The sequence below is a fragment of the Arvicanthis niloticus genome, chromosome 3 (assembly GCF_011762505.2).
Source record: "Arvicanthis niloticus isolate mArvNil1 chromosome 3, mArvNil1.pat.X, whole genome shotgun sequence".
NCBI lineage: Eukaryota > Metazoa > Chordata > Mammalia > Rodentia > Muridae > Arvicanthis > Arvicanthis niloticus.
In genome coordinates, this window is record NC_047660.1 from 30406081 (window position 1) to 30420079 (window position 13999).

Genomic DNA, 13999 nt, shown 5'->3' on the forward strand with positions numbered 1-13999 from the left:
CTTGAAGAAGCTAATGATGAGTCAGCGCCCCTATTCCCTGGGCATGGGGACTAAGGTGGTAAATGTTGGGCTGTCTCTCTAGGGAAAAGTAGTGGTTTTGTCAGAATAGAGAGGATTAGCTAGGGTTTATTGCATAACCATAACCTATTAGTAGAAATCTGTATAATTAATATCAAGATGAAGATATAAATTCTTAAATAGTGCCAATTTACTTTGTTTACAAATTTTAAGGTTTTCATTGGCATGAGCTTCTTAGTGATATAAGAGTGAGATGAATATTGTTACTCTCATAGGCATTGTACCAGTATAACACACTTAGGAATACAAAGCTTAGACCCAGTCCTTCTTTAACTTTTTTAACTGATTTGAGATGGTCAGCCTGTGAGTTAAGGGACTATAGCAAATTCATGACTTGGAGTTTATTATAAGGGTGTTCTCTATGTTTTATTTAGAAATAGCTGAGTGGAGTTAACAGGCAACAGTCCAGATTACCTTACATGGATAGCTGGTTTTCAAAACATCAGAAATCCTTAGAATTGACATGACAAACATTTCAGTATTAATGTTCATTTTCATTAGAGACCTGTCTGCTCCGGACAGCTTCCTATGTTAAATTCTAAGAAGAAATTGAGCATCCTTGGAGTTACTCCAGTTGTGGTGAGACAGCCACTAGGCAAGAATTGCCACTTTCCTTCTACAGACAAATTACTGTCCAGAAAAGGACACACTTGCAGAATAGTCGACTGATTATATCTGCCTAGACAGAGTAATCAGCCCTTAATAATTCTGCAGCACTAAGGTCTGTCAGATGATCCTGGGCCAGAAGGCAGAAGAACAGATGCTCCAAAGTTTTGAAGTAGAGTGAGTGTCCAGGTGTTCAGAGGTCTCTATAAATTAGCTAAGTTTTAGAAGCTATGCTTAGTGCTTCCCACAGTTATAGTCAACTCAGTCATTCTGGATTTCTGACGGGGTTGAAAACTTATAGCTATTTACCTTGAGAGAAAAGATCTGAGTGTATGGTAGTCAGGTGACATTCATCCTAAAGCCAAGGAAAAAGCCAGGTTCAGAACTAAGTGTTTAAGTTAGGATAGATGACAGAGGTGCTGGTTAGTCAACAAAAGGATGGACTGGGTAGTAGGACTATCTTGTACCTCACTGGTACAAATTGGCATAATTATGCTCTAATTGTATTTTGAGAGAAAAGTTTCCTTTTAAGAGGAAGGGTGATGTGTAGGAGGAGCTAAGGTGGGAGGAATACTGAGAGGAAGAAAAGGAATAAGAAGAGGAGAAGAAGGAGAGGAGAAGCTAGGTGATGAAAGAGAGATAGAGGGGGGAGACAGGGAAGCAGATGTTCATGTATCTCCACCAGTCAAAGATAGTTGATATATCTAGGTTGGGTAGTGGGTTACACCTCTGATTGAACAATACCAAACTTATAAAGCCTATGATTAACATTTTTTAAAAAAATGTATAAATGCAAAAAGGAAAAGGGGGTATGGCATAGGGGTTTCCTAAGGGGGGGGGGGGATGGGGAAAGGGGATGGCATCTGAAGTGTAAATGAAAGATCTAATAAAAAAAAAAGAACCATTGCCTTTTCTTTATACCATATCATCTTTATTAACAATGAGGTAAGAGTAAATCTACTTCTTGTCTTTTAAAAGAGAAATGTAAAGTTTGTGTTTTTAGAAAATATAAGATTTCTTGGTTTGTACACATATTTTTAAATCTACATGGTCTCCTTTGAGATCAAACATCCATTACTTTGCTATTAGAGTAAATGGTCTAAGTTGAACATATTTTGTCTATTATTACATGGGGCAAAATGAATTATTCATTTTCCCAGGGAATTCTGTAGGCCAAAATGATAATAAAACTCGGGCCCGTCATACTACTAGGTATTGTAAAAGGAATAACCTTTTTATTATTTCTTCATATGCTACCTTCTCCTTCCTTTGCTATTCCAACAAACCATAAATTCCATGGGTTTCTGGGCTTACCTCAGATCTAAAGTTTACATGGTTTTAACTGCCTTAGTTTTATGTTCACAGTCTTTTCTTGAGTGTTTTTAAAGTTTGGATTAATTCATTCAAGGAATAATTTTCTAAAACTATATTTAGTCTAAAAATCATTTGCATGTGAAAAATTTAAATACACAAACACACACAAACAGAAAGAGAGAGAGAGAGAATAAAACTTCTGATACTTCAACATATTCAGATATTCTGTACAAATGTTACAAAAAACTGTTTTAGATGCATTCTTCTAATTTATTTATATTTTCATATCTTATTTTCATATCGTATTTTTTATCACTTTTCTTCCCCTTTCTTCATTATATTCATTTAAGTCATAAACTTTGAAACAAACTATAGATTATGTTATAATAATATTTTATTTCCTATCATAGAGAGTTCCCAATCTGTACCTATCAATTTCATTTCTTTCCCACTCACTATAGCTACCAATTTTCTGTCAGATTTTTGGTTTTCTTTCTTTATTTATTAAATTTTAAGTTAAAGAGGAAAATTCTAAGGAACCTTTATCTTGTCCTCTATTGTACCAGTCTTGAATATGTACATGAAAATGGAAAAGACTGAAAGATCTCTTGCCCTTAATATGAACAGCATCAGGTAATCAAGAATAAATGAAAAAATTTAAATCAGAATTATGTATAATTATGTTATTTTGTCTGTGCTTATCCTTGGCCTCAATGTTAATTAACCTACCAGAATGGTTCTTTTTTCAGTTTTCACAATGTACAGAAAGAAATTTTCCAAGTTTGACTATCAAACCTTTTTTTTTTTTAACCACCCCTTTTCCTTGTCACTATCCATATCCACTGTCAGCCTTATGTCAAGCTCCCATTTTCCCAGAAAGGAAACCTAAATTATTAAGAATGCCTTTGGTTTCCTATTAGCAACATAACCACCCTTTGACTCTTCAACAACGTTATTATGTGTCACTTATGCTTATAATGTTTATCATTTTTCAGTATGTTTAATTATTTTATTTCTAAAAATTGTAAAAAAAACTATTCAAGAAATATCAGTTTTCTTAAAAAGTATAAGCTGAGAATTTAAACCTTTCATCTATGTGATAATGCATTATTAACAGTTCCTGCTTATATAACTTAGACCTTTGTTTTATTTTTAATCTACCTTTCTTCAAATACATACAACTCTGTGATTACATACATAATTTGCTTTGTTATACTGTCAGGAAAATATTTAATAACTACTTCCATAGAATTACTGGTCCACTTTCTGTCCCAACTGGGTTTAATGCTGAGTTCTTCCATTTCTAAATTCTGTGATTCAGAATGAATCTACATTTATTGCTTTCTTTGCTACAGTTGAGTAGAGGCATGATATATTTATACCTTTTTGAAAGAGTTTTGAAAACTTCATTAAATATAAATAATGGTTAAGATTTAAAATTATAAAAATTAAAAACCATAGTCATTACATTCTAATGATAATTTGCTAATTATTATTAATAGTTGAATAAAACATATGAAAATATATTTCTAAATTCAAAGAATGAATTATTCAAGAAGAAAATTAGCGTTTTGTAATTTAGTTTACCTTCAGCATTAAAAGACTTTTCATGGCTGTCTGTGTGTATTTGTCCACAGAGGCCAGTAGAGGGCATAAGATTTCCTAAAACTGGAGTTACAGGTTATTATGAGCTTCCAGAGCTGTGACCCCTGAATCAAATATAGAACATCTCCAGGAGCAGTTTATTCTCTTAATTGTTGAATCCCCTCTCCCTGCCCCAGCATTAACCTTTAGCTGATATGCACCACCTAACAAACCATCTAAAATAAGTTATGATTATATTTGAATCTAAACATGTTGCCAATATGATGAGATTGGATTGATCATGTTGAAAAAAGATCTCCTTGTTAGTTTTTGTTTACTTAACACAAATCAGGATCATTTTGGATGAATGAATTCAATTAGAAAAACACCTTCATCAGAGTGATCTGTAGGTAAGACTAAGGAGTATTTCTTGGATTAATGATTTATGTGAAAGGTTCCAGAACACTGTGGCAAATGCCATCCTAGAGACTGGTCATTTGTCATATAAGAAATCAGACTGAGGAAGCCATTCAAAGCACATTGCTAAGCACTGTTACTTTGTGGCTTGTGGTTCACTTCCTGCCTTCAGCTCTGTCCCTGATGTTTCTTCATGTTAGACTAAAATTTTCAGGTTCAAATAAATCCTTTCCTCTTAAAGTACTTTTGATTGTGATTTTTTCTTTATTTTTAATATATCCTGATTATATTTTCCCCCTTTCTACTCCTGCCAGCTTCTTTGCAACTTCACTCCCATCTGGATATACTTCTTTTCTGTTACTCATTAGAAAAGAACAATCTTCTAAAAAAGGATAACAACACAGCACAACACAATAAAATATAAGATAATACAAAAACTCTAACATTGAAGTAATACGATGTAAACTAACAGGATATAAAGAACCCCAAGAGGAATAAAACGTATCAGAGATCCATTCATTTACATGGTCAGGAATTCCATAAAACTACTAAACTCTAAGCTATAATATATACACAGAGGATCTGGTGCAGACCTGTATTTCTGTGAGTTCATATGTGCTTTGTTTAGTTGATTAAGTGACTCTAGTTCTCCTGGTGTCCTCATCTTCTCTGTCTCTTGCATTCTTTCTACATCCTCTTTCACAGGGTTCCATCAGAAGAAGAGGAATTTGATGATGATATCATATTTAGAACTGTGTTCCCAGGTCTCATGTGTAATGTCTGGCATTGGCTCTCTGCATTGTCATTTGATGCATGGAGATGTTTCTTCCATGTTAATAGAGTTAGCCAGTGATCTATGAGTATATTAGAATATCATAAGGAGTCATATTATTGTTACTTTATTATTTTTTTTAGACAAGTAGTACTTGATTTTACCTTAGGTCTCTGGGACACTGATGTTTTATCATAGCAATAGAAAAAAAAACAAAAAAACCCAAGGACGGATGAAAAAAAGCTGCCAAAATGAATAAAAGCTGTGTTGCATATATTTAATTACAAAAATTACAATTTTAAATTTTCAGATAGCAGACATATTCTTGAGCATACAAGTTAAAAGGAAAAAATGTGGAAGATGTAAAATTTGTCAAAGTTTAAATATTTTTCAATAAATATTTTTAAAAAGTTCAAAAGGTCTTTAAATATGGCTGGTTGTGTTTCTGCCTGTCTCTCTGGCTTCTGGTCAGATGGTGAGGGTTGTGTTGAGGATGCCTCTTTAGGTTGCTTCCTATGTCTATGGTTTGGTCTGAAGCATCCAGCTACCCGGACCGTTCCCAAGTGTATAACTGCACAGGAATCGACTCGTAAGTCCAGATAATGGACCACCCCCACAGCTCTTGGCCAGGTGTAAGGCTGATGGATGTCTGTGCTAGTTCCAGAACTGATGGAGACATCAAGGTCACCCTAGTGTTTGAGCATATGGGCTAGGACCTAGGAACATACCTAGACAATGCACCCCTCCAGGTTTCCCAGTTGCAACCATCAAGTATCTGATGTGTCATTTACTAAATGGCCTAGATTTTCTTCATTTGTATTGCACTGTTCACTGAGACCTGAAGCCAGGGAACATTTGAATGACAAGTAATGGGACAATCAAACTGGCTGACTTTAGCCTAGCCAGAATCTACAGCTACAAGATGACCCGCACACTTGTGACTGTTATACTCTGTTACCTGGCTCCTGAAGGTCTTCTGCAGTCTACAGATGATACACCTGTAGACATGGGGAATGTTGGCCGTATCTTTGCAGAAAGGTTTTGTCAGAAGCATCTCTTCTCTGGAAACTGAATTTGAACCAGTTAGGCAAAAACCTCTGATCTCCTTGGTTTGCCAACCAAAGATGACTGGCCATGAAAGGTAGGCTCCTCTTACACCAGGAGGAATCTTTGCCCCAATAGGACCTTCCGGCCAGTGCAGTCACTCTGTGCTAGAGATGAAGAAATCTGGAGAGCTGCTGATGCAGGAAATGCTGACATTTTACCCACATAAGTGACTCTCTGCCTTCTGAGCCCTGCAGCTCTCTTTCCTCACAAGCAGAAAGGTCAAAAGGAGTGAAAAGAATGGATGTCTTGTCCAATTTCTGGACACTCAGTGGAGAATGTGAACCTGTAGCCACTGCCTTCCTTTGAGGCTGTGGAGACTCCTCGAGATTTGTACAGAGAATATTTTAAGCCTTAAGTGACAATTCTCTACCTCTCCTTAAGATTTCCTTCCCTCCTTCTTATTTCTCTACACTAAAGGGAAGGTACATCTGTCTTCTTCCCTTTTTGATTTATATCAGGATCTTTTTGGTATACAGGAAAAGAAAACAAAAAAAAATCTTTAAATATTATTATGTTTGCTAATGTAGCACATGCTAATCTGCTTAAATAATTCATATGAAAATTGTACTTTGGTGGTTTGAAAAAGAATGGCCTCCATAGGCTTATATTTGAATGTTTTGGGAGTGGTATTAGGAAGTGTTGCCTTGTTGGAGTAAATGTGGCTTTGTTAGAGGAAGTGTGCCCTCAGGTTAACTGAACAAGCATGTATCTTCCTGCCTTATTTGAAGAGCAAAGTAGTCATTTACACAAATAATAACAAACTCTCTTGTATCTATGCTGTGATACCTAAAATGCCTGGTTATACATTTTGGAAAAATGTTCATTGTATTATATTACTCACATCACAGGTGTTGAATGGAGAACCCTGTCTTTTCCCATGAACCTCTACTTACAAATGGCCATAGGAAATCCATAAAATAATGAAAAAAAATACAAATTTGAATTGTGGAGTTCTAGGACATTGTAGGAGAATGGGTTGATCTTAACACAAGAACAATGGAACAACTTATGTGGATAGTCATAATTTGTAAGTGATGAGGATTCAAATGGCCTATCCTCAACCTTCCATCCTTCGAACACTACTGTTTAGGAAGAACCCTTACCTGGAGTCCATTCTCTTTTGATATGTTAAGATGAAAACCAAAGCCAAAAGATTGGATAGTGTTCTTTAAGTCAGTGATTACAAACTGTTTATATGACAGGAAGTTTTTCTGTTTTAAATCAGGGAAATAATTGAATAGAAATAATACTCTATTTCAATAATAAATTATTGAAATAGAAATAATAGTAACCCCCTGGAGCTACTAAAAAGCAAAGCGATTATGCAAATACCTAGTGTGGTATTGATACTCTATTCTGAAGCGCTTCAGGTTCTGATGGAAAAGGATTGCAGTTTGGCTTTTTCCACATGTGGCACAAATCTATTTTAACAGTTAATAGCTGTGTAACACTAAATAATGAACAATGGTTATGGGAAATGATTATACAGTGCTTTGTAATATCAAAACATCCATATGACTTTTGCTTTGTTATTTCTGTCCCTTGGTCTCTTTCAATACCTTCCCATATTTCCCTTAGTGGAAATACTAAGTGACATCCAACTCAGGGAGAGACTAAATTTTCCTAAGCAGAATTTTAGATTGTACAATCTTTAATTTGAAATTTAAATAGCACACATAGAAAAGAAGATATTGTAATAATAAAATTTAGAGGATAATTCATCTATTGTTAAATGTATAGTGTGAATAGAAGTTCAATTATTAAGTACATTAGAACATGAAAAGTAACAATCTGCAAGTTTTAAGCTCAGGAGCGTCCCCAAACAAAGACATTTACAGAAGATTCATTTCTCTGTAATTCAGAAAAAAATAATAATTAAAATCCCATGTCTTAAAATATGACCCAGCCTCACAATTCTCTTACACTTACATTTCGGTTTCTTTGCCAAAATTCAATGTCTGACTCAAAAAATCTTTTCAGAAAACCTGTGCTATATATGCAAATTCAAATGCTTCTTCAAGACCATTCTAGTTTTATTATCCGACCCAACTATCTTGATGGAAATGTAAAAAGAAAAAAACAGACTATGACTTTCCAAATCAATGCGCCATTAGAACTGAAGGAGAGAAGCTGAGTACAATAAAGGTTTAAGGGCATGATTAAAAAGAGGAACTGTACCCAGTGAACAAGATTATTGCAGTCCCCTCGAAACCACCACTTCAGCATACTCAGTATCCACTAATGGTTCTTATAAGTATTTTTTTCAGGTAAGAGGTACCATCATATTTTCTGTAAATTATCTTCAAAACTTCATATTGATTCTTCCAACCTATGCAATATCTATATAGTGAACTGTAAAAGAGAATAGAATGTCAACACTTCCTTGCCTTTATTTCACACTAAAACCCATTCAGAAATAACTGCAAGTTTCAATAGATGGGAAAATTACCTAAGGCTGTGAATTATTAGCAGTAGTTACAGAAAGATCTATTGTGAAATTCTTTTCTATAAGAATCTGAATAACATGCAATTACCCAGATAAGTAGGCAATAATTTTAACAGAATTCACAATATTAACATGCCTAAAACAGGAAAATAAACAATTTTATAATTATGCTAAATTTGTATATTTAATTGTGGCATAAAGTCAATTGCAAAAATGTCAGAGTAAGGAAGGAAAAGAGAAATCTGCTGATTAATCTTGTAGTGCTCAAAGAGAATTTAGTAGTCCTAAATCAAGACTGTCATTAAATAGACATTTTTCCTACTAATATTTATGCATTTTAATATGTAGTTTGGATACTAACAACCAAAACTCTCATCCTAAAAATAAGACATAGTTGATTCTGGAGCTATTTAGATGGCCAAGCTCTGGGAACAAAGATTAAAGTTACCACCAATTTCATGTTCTAGTTTCCCACAGAGTTTGGTTTACAAAACCAAGAAAGTAATAACTCAATTGCTGGGGGCCAGCTTCAGCTTGGTGAGAGGAGAAGAGATCTTTCTTCTCCTCATCTCTTCTTTAGGCAGCCAGAAAGGGATAGAAAAGGAAGAGCATCGGTGGAGGGTAAGACTTGGTCTTATGAGACTCAGGGTAAGGCCTTGGGCCTTATGAGATTCATGGTGAGACTGGTCTTACGAGATAATTAGGGTTGCTGTTTAATAAAATCATATTTATCTATGTTACTAAAGTTTACTTACTAGGCAACTGTAGCTGACCTTCTATTTCATCCTCTGAGACCAGAAACTGCAGTTTCTGGCCACTTAATACCTTAGCCCCAAAACTGCAGAGGATTAGGCAAATAGCCTTTGTACTATCTCACCAGTAGCTGCTGGACCCTAACTTATACCTGCTAACCTGAGGTTGCAGGAAGTAAAAGACACTCAGAGATGTTGTTATAGCATTTATTACTATGGTGTTAAAAGTTTCCCATGAAAGCTATCTAAGGGAAAAAGCATAAGGGTCCTAAGTGGAGAAAAACAAACAAACAAACAAACAAACAAAAAACTTCTATTCTATCTGGGAGAAGGGAAAAACTCTATCTCTATTCTATCTTCTATTCTAACTCTCTATTCTAACTCTATTCTATACCTAACTATTATAACTCACTCTCATCTCTTTGTCCTCAGTACTTATACATCTTACAGAGTACATGGTCACATGTTACAATGTTCATCACAAGTTCACACCAAAATTCAAATCATACATTGAAATAGAAGTTTACAACAGAGAATGTTTACATGCATATCCATTACGAGTAATTATCTGGCTAAACATTCATCGCCTGTTTAGCTCTACAGGTTCACTGAAGGTTTAAAACTATAACTAAGAAATTAGTGAAGTTTTGTATAGATAAACCCAGACAATATTTTTTCTTCTGTACTAGTACCTATAATAAATCATAAGTTCCCTTTTAGTGACCGTTGGTTAATTGTTTTATAACCTCTTGGAATGTGCTCTGAGCAGGAGAAAATCTGGTTACTATCTAAGGGCAATTAACTCATGACACTCGGGAGACTGGCAGAGTTCTCATTGCAGTTTTGACTATCAGAATGAAACCTAATAGCAGCCCCACTATAAAAGAGCTTGATAATTATTGATATAATTTTAGGAATTCTTATAGGATCATCATTAAGACTTAAGAAGTCATCTATTTGTATATAAAGCACCACTACAATAGAGTACATCTTCGTGGATCTGAAGAGATCTGCTCCAAAGTGGCATGCTCTTGCTTAGTGATTGTTACATATGTTTAAATAATAATAATAGGAAAAGCATATTAATAGCAGGAATCTTTCCTAGAATAAGTCCCCCACAGCCTTGCTGGATGAGGGCTCACTTGTCACAGATTATATAATAATCCAAGTCAAGCTCATTTTCACACACAGTAAATAGTAGCTTTTATCAATAAAATCATAACTATTAAATCTATTGTGGTTTTGTGATCATTTACACATTGAAGTACTACTCAATTATCAAAAACAATGAATTCATGAAATTTACAGACAAATGGATGGAAGTAGACAATATCATTCTGAGTGAGGTAACCCAATCACAAAAGAACACACATGGTATCACTCACTGATAAGTAGATATTAGGAAAAAGCTTGGAATACACAAGATACAAGTCACAGACAATATGAAGCTCAAGAAGAAGGAAGACCAAAGTGTGGATGTTTCAGTTCAACTTAGAAGGGGGAATAAAATAGTCACAGTAGGTAGAGGGAGGGAGAGAATTGGGAAGGAGATAAATGTAAATCAATAAAATAACCAATTAAAATATTTTTTTTGAAATAAGTTCTAAGTAAGTAGAGTATATAGGAAGTATTTATATTTTTAATAATTTAATGATAAAAAAGTATTAGAAAGCCATTTCCTCAGTTAAATTAATGCCTTAATCTCACCAATTTTCTATGTTTTTCAATCTGACTAGAGAAAGACTTGCTTGCATTCTAAGGGAAACTTATTTTCTCTAGTCTAATTAACCTAAAACGTTTTGGAGAGAAATCATATTTTATTAATTTATTCAGTTGTCATAGATAGCTAATTTTTCCCCTTTTAAAACATACATATATAATATCGTATCATTTATCTTATACATATATAATACCATCTAAAGAATGAAAATTATATTTAGCATGCCAATCATGCCTCTTTTTAAATTAGATAATCAAGTTCATCCATGGCAAATCAGTTTCAGAGAGTTAATAATATAATAAAAGTATGACAATAGAAATACTGTTATTAACATTAGGTAAGCCAAGTCTTCAAAAATTTAACTATAGCAACAGCATAAAATCTGTGTTTATGTGTTCATAAAATCTGAATTTTTAACTTTTTTTTTTAACTTTTTATTTTTAACTCATGAAAAGAAAAACATAATATTTATTTGATTTCAAAAATAGATCACTTGGGTTATTTTACATTTTCCAGAATGCTTTGTTTAATCTACAGAAATGCTTACATAAGACATTTAGTTTGAAGATGATATAAATAATAAATAATGGTTTTCACTTTTACAAATGACTTTGAAGAAACACTAGCATTATTTCTCAAAATAAACACTATATTTTAATTCAATAGTTCTTTCTTACAGTAGATGTTCTAGCTGAGATAACTTAAAAAATTCCTCAGACACCAAACCCAGGCACTGTTTCTGATGCCGAGAAGCGCTTGCTGACAGGACCCTAGTATATCTGTCCGCTGAGAGACTCTGCCAGAGCCTGACCAATACAGATGTGGACGCTTTCAGCCAACCATCAAACTGAGCATGAGGACCCAATGGAGGAGTTACGAGAAGGATTGAAAGATCTGAAGGGGTTTGCAATCCCATAGAAAAAAACAACAATACGAACTAACTAGAAACCCCAGAGTTTCCAGGGACTAAATTACCAACCAAGAGTACACATGGAGGGACCCATGGCTCCAGCCGCATATGTAGCACAGGATGGCCTTGTCTAGCATCAATAAGAGGGGAGGCTTTTGGTTCTTGTGAAGGCTTGATGACCCAGTGTAGGGGAATGCTATGGCTTTGAGTCTGGAGTGGGTAGGTGGGTGGGGATGCACCCTCATAGAGGCAGGGTGAGGGTGTAGGGGATAGACGTTTTGCAGTGGGGAAACCAGGAAGGAGGATAACATTTGAAATGTAAATTAATAAAATAACCAATAAAATATTCTTTCTATTTCCTTAGTACTTGCAGTCACTGCATACTCAGTGTGAAGTGGTCAAGGGAAACTAGAATTAATCCGCCAGGCAATACCATCTTATAAATGCTATCTCATCCCATTTACTAAGACTCTAGGCCTTCTATACTCTAGTATTCCACACAGCTCATGAGTGATGCACTTGATATTCAGGCAAAATTTTCATTAAGCCCAATGCCCGTGGCCTTGTCTACTTTTTTTTCACTGTTATTATAGGAGGAGTGCCTTGAAGCAATATAAGATCAGTCCAAGAAGTGAATGAGTGTTTCCACTGAAGATTTTAATGTTCTCATGATAGCCTGATACACATCACAAAACAAAATAATCTACAACAGCTATAAAAATCATAAGTATCTAAAATATTTTGAGATGTACTCATAGAAGATTTGGATCTCATGTTTACTATGTAACCTTAGAAATGACATAACTTGTATATTTCATCAATATATTTTTATAAATATCTTATTCACTTTTAAATAAAATGAGATAGCTGTTGATGAATTCTAGGTTATTGTTTGTTAGACATGTATCAATCAATTTTCTACTTACATATTTCACAAATACTGCAGACAAAATATTTTCTCTTTCATCTTATTCATAACAAAAATATGGCAACAGGTAGGTATACAGTTTTTTGATTGGTTCTATTATCAAAGAATGTTTAGACCATTCTCAATATTATTACACAGAGAGCTTATCTTTTAAAATGTAATAAAATTATATTAATTATGAAAATCACAAAAGAACCTTCTTTTGACAACCTGCCATTGAATAATAAGCTTGCAATCTTCTTTCTGCCAAAATGTGTTCACTATAAATATTCTACATAATTATATCTACTGATGTCTCTCAATAGATCTCTGTCTACCCTGTACGACCATGTTGAAGCCTCTTAATGCTTTGTAACTGGGTGACACATGGTTCTAGTTATACTTATGTTATAAAGTCACACTTTCCTTGTATTCTTCCTTAGCTTGTGTGAACTATGGGAACTTTTTTCTAATGTGTTCCTGAAAAAAAAATATAATCTAAATTCAACATTTAACAATATCTTAATATCCCTACTTTTCTTCAAGTATTATATTTATCCTCAGAAGCAGAAATTTTATATTCTCATGCTGAAGCAGCTAGAAATTATGAGAGAGAATTATTATTCATATATTTAAGCCTTCAATTTTGTATATCCTATTTACTGATTCATATCTTGCCATCTGACTTTTATTTTAGAAGTGATTCACTTAGAACTAAATGTATTATATAAGTGTTTTAAACAATTTTAAAACAAAAATATATTATATAAATTATTATATAATCAGATTCCTTATTTATTTATAACCTGTTTTGCTTACAAGTTACAGTCTAACTATTCTAAATATGAATTCAACTTGGAATTATTTTAGAGAAATGACATAGTTTTTTGGTGGTTTTGTGGTTTTTTTGTTTGTTTGTTTTTTTGTTTTGTTTTGTTTTTTTTGGTTTGGTTTTTCAAGACGGGGTTTCTCTGTGTAGCCCTGGATTTCCTGGAACTCACTCTGTAGACTAGTCTGGCCTCAAAATCAGAAATCTGCCTTTCTCTGCCTCCTAAGTGCTGGGATTAAAGGCATGAGCCACCATTGCCCGGCGAGAAATGACAGATAGTTAACTATTCATTTCAAATAGTAACTTTTGATAACTTTTACAAGTAATATTATAGTGTTGACTACTAACTTTAAAATTCAATTCAGTTAAGGGCTTCTTTGTAGAGATGTCATGATTTTACATAATAGTTGGTGGGAATGTTTCTTATAAACTACAGTCTTTTAAGGCCATATCTCTACTCAATGAAGCTATTTTGTCAAAAATAAACAAAATGTTTTGAATCTCACCCGCCATAAAAGCACTTCAGGTAACTGGCAGGTCTGTGCTATGTGTGCCAA

General features: G+C 34.0%; 1 pseudogene; it reads left to right on the forward strand.

Moving 5' to 3' along the window:
- Nucleotides 1-5409: 5409 nt before the first annotated feature.
- On the forward strand, nucleotides 5410-6159 carry LOC117705174 (cyclin-dependent kinase 4 pseudogene; annotated as a pseudogene).
- Nucleotides 6160-13999: the final 7840 nt, after the last annotated feature.